Below are 12267 nucleotides of genomic sequence, written 5' to 3'. Positions count from 1 at the left end.
AAACAGTACATTCTGAATCTACGGCATGTGTTACAAGATTATGAAAAGAAATGAAAGCTAAATAGATAATCATATGTCTTAATGGCTTATAGCTTTCCAAGTCAATGCTTGGGTACATCAAAAGTGAATCTTAAGCTCAATATAGATAAAGCCATAGGCTTGTACAAAATTAACTACATAAAAAAATACAACACTGAGCCTTCAACTCCACAGTCCTCCTAAGCTAAGTCCTTAGTAGAAGCATATCTCCAGCACCTAAAAATGTTTTTCCCACATAGGGTGAGCCAAACCCTAGTAGAAACACTACAACACAGTGTATAAATCTTAATAAAGCCATAAGGTTTTATGCATATGCAATGCCAATACTAAAACATTTGTATCATTTTTCAGAAGCTGAGTCATGCCAGGTTTGTATCACAATTCTCAAAACCATGCCCTTTAAAATAGAAAGCAAGGGGAAATTTCAAAGCAGTATAACCTTTCACAGATATTTCGTCCGCGGGAAACCGTCAAACGACACCTATGTAAATGTAGCCTATACAAGCGCTACTAATTCCATTTTACGGATATTTCGCCTGCAGGAATTGGCACCAATGTATACGTGCATTTTTCGAAACTTTCACCCTGGACACACAGACCAACTGGATTTGGTGATACACACCTTTTTCCAACATTCACCCATTTTTCTCAAAATCATATACATTTTCAATGTATTAAATAAGTAGCAAAGTTCAATGCACATGAAAGAGAAATTAGTTTTAGTTCATCTAATTCTTATGCAATTTCTACAACACTCATAGCTATCCTCCATCAATAACCCAAAACAGATATCTCTGAATAGATAAATAAATTTCATTAAAGATACATTTTTTCAAAATCTCAAGATGAGAGTAATAATACATATCCAACTCCTCCATCGTCATCATCATTATTTCAATTTCATAATTCTCAACATTAATTCCATTTTCTCTTTACAATCTCAAACATTTATAGTTTACAGCAAAAACCCCTTTCTCTTAGAAAATCAATTTCAATGTAGGAAATACCTCATTTCAACATATATTAACTCCAATTTCATAATCACAAGCTTTTCCAAGAAACCATTTGAAAACCCCTCTTTTTTCATTTTGATTCCAAACCCTAGGTTTTACCAAAAACCCTCAAACCACTATAATATTTTGAAATTGCAAATAACTAAGGTAAAACTTATATAAGAGTGAAAAATCCTTACTTCAAGCTTAGAAGGTGGAAGAGAAGAACTCGGAAACACTCCACGTCAACGAAACCACAAGCTACTCGGATCAAAAGAGAGCTCTTGACACGATCTACAAGTTATCTCAAAGGGCCAAGATGAGGTGGTACCTCTAGGTGAGTAGATCTGAAGATCTTAAGGGAGAAAAGTGAGTTTAGAGATAAAGAGAGAGAGTCACAAGTGAGAGGTGGAAAACGAGAGACAACTAATGGGAGAGAGTGTCTTTAGGTCTATTTATAGTGATTAGGTATTAATAGAATCATAGCACCAAGGTCAAATGAAAAGAACAAGTCAAAAATCCCCTAAAAGTAGGGCCTAAGCCGAACAAAATCTGGAAAAAGAGTCACAACGGTTGACCCTCGTGTCGGTGGTGTCTACCCTTCAGGAAGAAATGACAGAAATTATCAATGTTGGTAGCAGACAAGGTGTCGACTCTCGGACTAGAGGTGTCGACACTAAATTTCAGTAGAAAATCCCATATTCTTCAATAGACAAGGGTCAACACCTCCAAGGTTGGTATCAACCCCAAATGCCAACAAGAAAAGGAAAATGTTGACACCATCAAGGGCTGGTGTTGACCTTAAATTTCAGTAGCTATCTAGGAATACAACAGCAAGATGGTGTCGACACCTCTAAGGCTAGTGTCGACCTTTCGAGCAGAACATGGCAAGGAAAAAGAAGGCAGTGTCGACACCAACAAGGATCCTGTCGGCCCTTGAAGCCAAAACCAAACATGAAGATGAAGGAACAACCATCACGTATATGGTTTCCCAGATTCAAAAAAAGAAAAACAAATGCGAGTCTAAATCAAGATCGCTATGAAGAAGAAGAAGAAGAAGAAGAAGAAGAAGAAGAATAAATAACTTAGATCTATTGGGGAAGAAGATACAGAGATTTGAATAGAAATAACTAATTAGGGTATACCTTGAGAAAAAAAAAATTATTTTGGGGTTTAATATGCGTTGTTCTTATAGTAAATTCATATTAAGACATATTAGGAATGAAAATTTATGATTTTAAATTGGGTGTACTGAGACATATTTTGGGTTCAAATAGAATCCCCAACTTAGAGGTTGTGACATTTTGTTTTGAGGGTCGCTCGAGCAAGGAAAGTGTCGCTCGAGCGCAGAATTGTTGCTCCCAGTATCTTGCTGGTTTGCAGGCATGCTCGCTTGAGCAATGAAAGTTTCACTTGAACGTGAAATGCTAGCTCCCAGTAGTTTCACTCTAACACTGCAAAACTTCTGAGGCCTTTCTTTTTCCTCTCGAGCAAAGAAGTTATCGCTCGAGTGAGTCCTTCAGATTGAGTCTGGCTGCTTGAGCGTAAGAAGTTACGCTCGAGCGAGAGTCGTGATATCAGCTTTTTAAATATGATGATTCTAGATCATTCTCTCACCTCTCTTTTTCTATCTTCCTTCTCCTCTTCTTCTCTCTACAAAGCCCTAAATTTCCTCCATAAAATACCTCTCATACACTTGAAATCCAACCAAAATCTCTTGCTAGGAGCGAAGAACACTTGAAGATTATCATTATCTACCGATTGGGTTGTGGGTTTGCGAAAGATTCTTGTAGGAGCTTGGATTCTTTGCTTGATTATTGAGGTAGGGACACCTTTACCCTTGTATTTCTTTATTATGGAGAGATGTCATGGTATTGTTGTGATTTATGAGCTAATTGAGGGTCTTGTTGGATTAAACCCTTATTGTACATAACTAAACCATTTTGCTTGACATTTTGCTTGAAATTTCTTAACTTTTTCTTTTAAAACATGGGTATAAATGTTGTTAAAACCTATATCTATGATAAAGGAGAAAAAACCCCAAATTTGGTAAAACCCTAAATTCTCAAATTGAGTAGAAAACACTAAACTAAATGGAATTTCTTTTGATTCATACAATGTTGTGAATAATAAAGAGATGAAAGATGTGGATGTTGGTGTAGTAAAGGAATTGTGGCTTGGATGTTATTATTATTCTTTGAATCTTATGTGGTGTTCACCTATCATGATGTTGGGTGCTTGTGATGGAATTGAAAAAATGTGACTGAATTATTAATGATGCATGAGTCCGAATTGAGTCAGTTTTAGAAATGTAGTGTTGTGTTGGTACTTGCGTGGGGAGTTTAAATGGCGCCCAAATACCCTATCTAGGCTTGTTGCTGGACGAATGTGGGAAAAATGTTTTTGGGTGTCCACATAGTTGTAGCTCAGCTTTTTCGTGCCCTCTTTCGAAAGCTCGGAAATAAGCCCCATAGTTTGGACTCCCGCGGTTCTGAATCTAATCTCACAAGTGCAATATGAAATTGATAAGCGCCAAAGAGTCCAAATCCAACAAATTTTTTTGGAAAATTGATTTTAGGATCGAAAATGTCAAAATTGGACTGCTTTGCCAGATATAGAGTCGCAACCTAAATATTTTATTTTTGCAAATTTTAGGAAACCCATGACTCATGCCAAAGGCCACGTGTCCATCATCACCAAAGTTACCTCCGCTTGGGAACTTACGTACGAGAGGGGAAGGTCATGAATTGAGTAACCCGCTTGCCCGATCAAAGATCGGCGTCTACTAATCATGATAAGATTTTTTATAAACATTATGTGCTCATGTTCTGATTATTAAGCTATCTTTACTATGTGATACGCACAAACAAGTATGGACTATTTTGCTCAAGTTGGAACAATTCAACTCATGTTTGTTTTTACGAAAATCGTTTGAATTTGCCACCTCAAGTGGGCTTAAAATTTGTGAATTTGCCACCAAGCATAGTGGGCTTAAAATCGATTTTCCACTTAACAAAGTAGGCTTAAAAAAAACATCCATTCATTTAGTCGTTCTAATTCAAACAACAAGCCTTCATCCACAGGCATTCATGCAATTTAGCAAGTAAGCATTTAGTCTCATGGCAAGCATGCTAATCATGGAAACATTCACAATCATGCGAGTATGCTAAAGCATAAAATTCACCTAGTACTCCAAGCTAAGAAGATATGAGTTAGAAAAATATGCATGATTCCTAACTGTACAAGATGCCTAATACAACACATGCAATATGCAATTTAATAGGCTCGGCCACTAATATGGCATATGAAGCAATTTAAATAACATGTGATTAAACATGTTTTCAAAGAATTATTGAAATGGCAATGCAGTTTGAATGATGCGCCGAGCCTCGGTGCATGTAACACGAATGCACGGATACAAACATAAGGTATGCTAATGTAGACTACCCCGAGAACTCCGCTCTCAGCGCCGTGAGGGCGCGAATCGCTTTGTTCTTAGCTACTACAGTTTGGACTCGTGTCACGGTTTTGAATCTAATCTCGCAAAGTGCAATGCAAGACTGATAAATCACCAAAGAGTCCAAAATCCGGCAAATCGTTTTGGAAAATTGATTTTAATAAAGAAGTACCAAACTTGGACTGTTTTTCCAGATACAGAGTCGCCACCTAAATATTTTATTTTGGGGAAATTTAGGAAACCTTGACTCATGCCTAAGGCCACGTGTCCGTCATCACCAAAGTTGCCTCGGCTTGGGAGCTTGGGTACAAGAGGGGAGGGTCATGTAATGAGCACCCCCGCTCGCCCGATCAAAGATCGGCCTTTACTAACATGATATTTTGTTTTTGAAAACACATGTGTTCTTATTCCGGCTATTAACCTAGAATTACTATGTGATGCGCACAACATACAAGTATAGACTAGATCGCCTAAGTTGGAACAAAACATTGCATGTTCGCTTGTTTGAAAACGGTTTGAAGTTTGCTACTCGCAAGTAGGCTAAGACACATATTTTGCCACCCTCAAGTGGGCTTAGAAAACATGATTTTGATGAATTGTTCCAATTCAAGCAATCCAACCTTTATCCACAGACATTCATGTAGTTAAACACATAAGCAGTTAGCCTCATGGAAAGCATGCTAAACATGGCAGCACTTACACACATGCAAGGATGCTAAAACATAAACACTCACAGTGTACTCTGAGCCAAAACAGAGAAGTAGTTAGAAATCATGTATGATCCTAGTTCATGTTAAGGTGGCTAATGCAACGCATGCAAAATGCAGCTAAAATAGGTGCGGCTATTCTAAGATGGCATATGAAATGCAACTTGATAACATGCTGTTGAACACGTATTCAAGTAAATGTGTTAAAAATACAATGCAGTTAGTATGATGCGCCGAGCCCGGTGCATGCAAAATAGATGAATGATGCACGCATGCGAAGCATAAGGATGCTAATTGAAATATTCCCTAAAACTAACCATTGTAAGCGGTTAAGTAAAAAGGAGAAAGAAGTAGAGGTTGGAAGACGCAAGCTAATTACAACAGTTGGCCCTCTCGACAGAGGGTCCGAATAAGAAGCTAACAAGCTAATCTAAGCTAATTAAACTAATTATTACATCACAAAACTAATTAACTAACAAGCTAATTAATTAAGTACAAAACGAAGCTAATTAACTAACTAGTTATTACAACACAAATTGAATAGTTAAACGCATTAACTAATTAGGTACAGAACCAAAGCATAAACTAGCTAAGGAAATAAGCTAAGTAAAGCAGTAAAACAATGTCCTCAGAGGGAGAAGAATGCACGCATACTCGGTCGCCTTGTTTGGAAATCCAACGCGATGCCCCAACTTGCCTCAGTTTTCAATTGTTCTCAGAACCTTGCACCAAGCTCCAGAAAGCTTCTATCTCACCTTGGGGACCTGTGGGAGGGCTGCCAACCACCCAGGGATGTTGCCAGCCACTTTCCATTGCTGCAGACCAAAAAAAGTGGTCGACCAGCTAGTTTTTCTGGTCTGCCGACCACTTGTTGCTGCACTTCTCCAGTTTGCTGCAACAGAGAGCAAGAAAGGGCATGGCAATGTATTTGCAAGGTATGCGTACACAACCACCCTCCCTATCATTTCATGATCTCAAGGGAGTGTGGTTCTCGACCCTTGGGCCACCAATCACGCATCTCAATGCATGATGGCCGAGAAGCTAAATTGCACAATTCAATGTAAAATGAATGCACAAATAAACACATAAAGCCTTGACTTCTATCATGCTTGATCAAGAGGGTCGGCGACCGAGAATTGAGGCACGTTTCATCACTTCAAGTATGAAACGTCCCTCGTTCCTCGTGTTTGGACTAACACTCAATCCAAAAAAATGCAATGCAACTCAAGCATGCAAACATGCAATGCAACTCAAGCATGCAAACATAATGCAATGCAACAACATGGCATACTCAATGCAATGTAACAACATGGCATACTCAATGTAAACAACAACATAGCATACACAATGCAATGTAACATAAGCATGCACAATGCAAATAACATGTAAACAAACATGCTCAATGGACTTAAACCGAATATGGATAGACCTCAGTCATGCCCAAAATAGTGGCCAAAATGGTGAAACTAAGGCATGAAGATCAAGACAAACATGCTCAATGCAATAGCCCATCAACTAGGCATAAGAGCACAACTCTCAAGAGTGCTCAAAGAGTGACAAGCATGGAGGTGTAACAACATTAAGTGCACTGAAATAAGGCATGAAATGATGCCAAATCATTCAAACAATACAAGTATAGCGTGCAAAGGTCCTTAAGCATTAAAGCTAGCAAAGAGGACTACAAAGGGGGCATGCAATACATGGTACAAAGGCATGAACCAATCACGGATAGAGCTCAAATAGGTCTAAACAAAGACCAAAACATGCTAAGATGGGAGCTCAAAAGTCTAGGCAGGCTAGGCCACAACCTAGGCAACAATGCTCAACCCTTAAAGGCACTTAAAGAGTGAATGAAGTGGGAACATGGCAATGCTACATGCTCTGAAATAACATATGAAATAATGACAAATCATGTATATGATACAAATGAAAGCATGCTATGGTTCTCAGAGCTTGAAGCTAGCATAGGCATTTGTACTACAACTATGCAAAACATGAAGTATATGGTCAAGGAAACCCAAAATAGTCCTAGAACATGTCAAAATGATGCTAAAATATGCATGGAAGAAGCTAAAACAAGCTAGCATGAAGAGCATGAAGCATGGAATATATGAGGCCAAAAGGGAGGGTTACACTACATCTACCAAGACCAAGCATGGGATGGCTTTGCCAACAAAAATCGGAAGTTATATCATGGCAAAATAACACCAAAAACACATTGAAATGATAGCTCGCAAGCTTAGGCATGAAGGCATACACAATGGCTCATGTTTAAGGCATAAAGGACCAACCCTTCAAAGCATGGAATAAGTGACAAATATGAGTGCATGACCATGAAACATGAACTGAAATCACATAACAAATGATGCCAAATCATGTAAATAGTCCAAACAAGGCATGCAAGTGGACTTGATACACAAAGCTAACAAGCTAGAATGCATTATAGCTATACAAAGCATGGCATGCATGACCAAAACAAAACAAAACAAATCAGAGCTAGAGCATGCTAAAACATGGACAAAAGCTTCTTAAAGTTAAGCCAAAATCATGTTAGAATGATAGTCTAAAACATGGTACACATTAGGCTAGTTCATGGAATTGCACTACAAGTGCATGGAGCATGCAAGGGGCTGTCAAACCAATCCAAAACAAATATAAGGCATGTTAAAACAACACCAAAAACCTACTGAGATGGCCCCAAAACAAGCTAGAAAGACATGCTACTTCATGAGGCACACAAAGCTAGTTTGCAAGATTTACACTTCAAGTGTATAAGGCATGGAAGGAATGACAAAACCAAGCCAAAATAGTGGTATGCCATGTTAAAATAACCCCAAATACATGCTAAGATGGAGTCAACATAAGCTTAACAAACATGCTCAAACATGAGGCATTCAAAGCAAGCATACAAGACACAAGGAGAGGGGATGACCCTCTCCTATTTGGCACCTCAAAACACCATTTCCACCAATGAAATTCCTCTGAGTTTCAGTGGTGAGAAGGCCAAAACAAGGTGGTCCTAATAGCTTAAAAGGAAGGTTCAAAACAGGGCATAACAAAGCACAAGAGGGGGTAGACTACCCCCAACACAAAAGAGACCTTAAACAAACATGTTAAGCCTTGAAAATCATAACTTTTTTCAGTAGAAAGTCAAGCCAAAAATAGCATGCAAATAGGTTCAAAAGCTTAAACCAAAACAAGGGTTTAAGAGGTTAGTTTCTCACCCTTGAAGAACACCTTCAAAGCTGCAACTCCAACACTCTTTTTGAACCGAAACTAGTCCAAAAACTTCAAAACCAACCTCAAAGAGCCACAGCAACAAGAGTATGGTGTTTGAGTGTGTGTTTGTGTGTTAAAGTATGATGAAAATGCACTTTCAAGCACAAAAATGAAGAAGAAGAGCAATATAGAGACAAAGGTGTATATGTATCTCTTAAGCAAAAATTCTGAACCTAGAGAAAGAAGGGGGAGGTTCTCTTATATAGAGAACCAAAGGTTAAGCTTGTTGGACAAGCTTAGGCCTAAAGCCATCCCTCTATACACGTGTATGGAGGATCACTTCTGTGCCCTCCAGCTGTTATAGTTGGCCTAAAAATATCTCCAAAAAGGTGATGGAAAGCTGTGGTCGGCCAGCTACTTACACTGGTCGACCGACCAGTGGAAGTGGTCGGCCAGGGAAGAAAGTGGTCGGCTATGGGGGGGAGATGGTCTACAGTATGAAAGCAAGGCAGTGGTGTGGTGGCCGACCAGAAAATGTGGTCCAAAGACCAATAAAACTAGTTGGCTGACCAAAAAACTAGCTGGCAGGAAAGAAAGTGGTCTCCAAGGGGAAGAACTGGTCTCCCACCCTTGTACCACCTTCTAAACAAGGAAAACAAGGTTTGTACCAAAAGCAAACCAAAATGGATGGAAGACGAAAGTTCGGGAGGCAAGGGGCGTGGCCGGGAGCCTCGAAAACTAGTCTATGGGCATCAAAAGTGGTCTACGACCACAAAAAGAGGTCTCCTGGACCACAGTGTCCCTCTAGGCAAAGGCAACAAGGCATGGTTCGAAAACTAAGCCAAACGAAGAACGTTAAGCGGTCCCGAGACAAGGCACTCGGCTGAAGGTTCCGGAAACTCGAAACGAGCACAAACATGCACTATTACCGAGCGCTTAATCGATGATGTCTGAGTCTTAAGGTCGGTCAAAAATGGGGTGTCTACAGTTGCCCCTCTTTGACAGAACTCGAAAGTCAAGAAGTGACGGGAGTGAATGTCAAAGCCCAGAGACGACCCATTTTTGACCAGGCCAAAGACTTAGACAAACAGGCAAGACAACAAAGAGATACGCCCGCAAACAGGGGCAAGCTGCAAATGACATGCACAATGCCGAACATAACTTATGATCATGCAAAGAAAGCTGTAATGAAGCAAATATGCAAAATAAATGCAACAGTTTAAGCAAGCGAATGAATACGAACCAAACTACATCTCATGCAGAAAGGATATAAGAAAATTATACAATTTTCACTGCGTCAGAACTTCTCTTGAATGAACCGTACATACAATATCGTCTGGTTGCACCAGCTCCAAATGAACCGTACATACAATATCGTGCCTGTAGAAGAAAGAAACTCAACAGGTACGATATAGTTAGTAACATATGCTCCGCGTTACATCAAGGTACAATTCCAATACGAGATAAACTCGTGCATACGATGCTGATGGAAAAGTGCATAGCAATGCAAGTGAAAAGTGCATAGCAATGCAAGTGAAAAGTGCATAACAACGCAAGTGGAGTGCATAACAATGCAAGTGGAGGGGTGCATGATAATGCAACCTAAGATGTGCGTGACAACGCGGGTGAAGAGGTGCATGACAATGCAACCTAAGTATGTGTGACAACGCAAGTGGAGGGGTGCATGACAATGCAACCTAAGTGTGCGCATAATAATGCGGATGTAGGGGTGCATGACAATGCAACCTAAGTGTGCACATAACAATGCGGATGAGGCGGGACTTCAATAGCATGCTAGAAGCAAAATACTGAAAAATGAGATACAAGCCTTAACGAGGCGAATTAAACCGTAACCTCCGATTTACCTCTCGGAGGAGTCACAACATACTTAAAAAGGATACACCTTGCTCTTGACGAGTGACGATGAGCTACGCATTGAAGACTTGAATTGAAGTTCCTGCGGGGATGTTTTTGAGCCGAAAAGTGTACTTTTCTTGTACTTTCTCGAGAGCCGAGGACTCCAATCATCACCAAAACACACAGGGAGGGCAATGGAGCTCTGAAGATCATCCAGGAGGCTGGCCGACCAGTTGTTGACCACTTAAGTGGTCGGCTGACCAGAAAAACTAGCTGGCTGACCAGTTTATCAAAACAGGGGCAGCTTGGTCTTTTTGAGGCCGGATCTTTAAGTATACACATCCAAATCACTTTTGCTCACAAACACAAGGCCGAAACAGATTCTCCTTGGCTCCTAAACCCTTTTCTTTCTCAGATCTGCACTTTATATGCGTTTTCCAATGCCTCATGCGAAATTGTTTCACGAAAACTTTCGATTCTCTTCATTTTGAACCGATTAGGATTTGTTTTCGAAGCTTCTTTCTCCATTTTCACCACTTAAGGTAAGTTTCTCTCGCAGTTTAGCACCTTTTCCCGGGCGTTGACTTTTGTTGACTTTTTCTCTTCCTGAGAGCTAATTTTTGTTGACTTTTTGCAATTTTGGCTCATTTCACTCATTTTTGCATGTTTTTTCAGATTGCTGACGATATTCCATACGGTAGAGGTTCACCAAGAGTAGAGGATAAGCCCGACACTATACCATTGCCACCTAGGATACAACCTTTCGATCCTACGACATACCATCCTCAAGAGCACATTCTTCCTCCGAGCACCTTCCACCATTTTACAGACTTCACGCGTCGAGCACCTGTAGAGCTACTGCTATGGGAGCCGGAGTCTCATCTATCTCATCATGCGCGCGAGGTGCGTACTTCACTTTTCACATTTTCTGCGAAGTACTTTGCATTTCTTGCAAATTTCATGCATTCGCTATGTATTATATCTACTCATTCTAAACACATTCACATACACAACATTTCTGCTCATTCGGCACACAGCTCATACACAGCATTCTATTCATTTGAGCACACAGCTTATTTTGGGACACGCATCACATTTGGGCACACAGCACATTTTGGGCACACAACTCATTTGTGGACACAGCTCGTTTGGGCACACAGCTCATTCTGGGCACAGAGCACATTTGGGCACACGGCTCATTTGGGTACATAGCTCATTTGGGCACACAGCTCAATTGGGCACATAGCTCATTTGGGCACACAGCTCATAACACTGCTCAATCTGAACACATAGTTTATAACACAGCATTCTGTTTAGTTTGCACACATCTCATAACACTGCTCAATCGGAAAACACAGTTCATAACACAGCATTCTGTTTAGTTTGCACACAGCTCATAACACTGCTCAATCTGAACACACAGTTCACAACGCAGCATTCTGCTCAATCTGAACACACAGTTAATAATGCAGTATTTTGCTCAATTTGAACACACAGTTCATAACGCAGTATTTTGCTCAATCTGAACACATAGTATTTTGCTCAATCTGAACACGCAGTTCATAGCGCAGTATTTTGCTCAATCTGAGCACGCAGTTCATAACGCAGTATTTTGCTCAATCTGAGCACACAGTTCATAGCGCAGTATTTGCTCAATCTGAACACAGTCCATAACGCAATATTTGGTTTATTTGGCACACAGCTCATACATAACACACTGTTCAATCTAAACACACAGTTCATAATACAGTATTATGTTTATTTGCACGCAGCTCATACATAGCACACTGTTCAATCTGAACACACAGTTCATAACACAGTATTCTGTTTATTTGCACGCAGCTCATAACATACACTACAACAAAAGTAACCTATGGTAACGAAAACTAGTGAAGAAAATAAAATTCGTCACTAAATAAAAATAATTCGTGAGGAATTTATAAATTTTGTCACATATAATAAAAAAATAAAAATGATAGGTGACAAAATTTATTTT

Source organism: Camellia sinensis, chromosome 8 (assembly GCF_055761805.1).
Source record: "Camellia sinensis isolate YWXY chromosome 8, ASM5576180v1, whole genome shotgun sequence".
Lineage (NCBI taxonomy): Eukaryota > Viridiplantae > Streptophyta > Magnoliopsida > Ericales > Theaceae > Camellia > Camellia sinensis.
Note: the sequence above shows the minus strand (reverse complement) of the source record.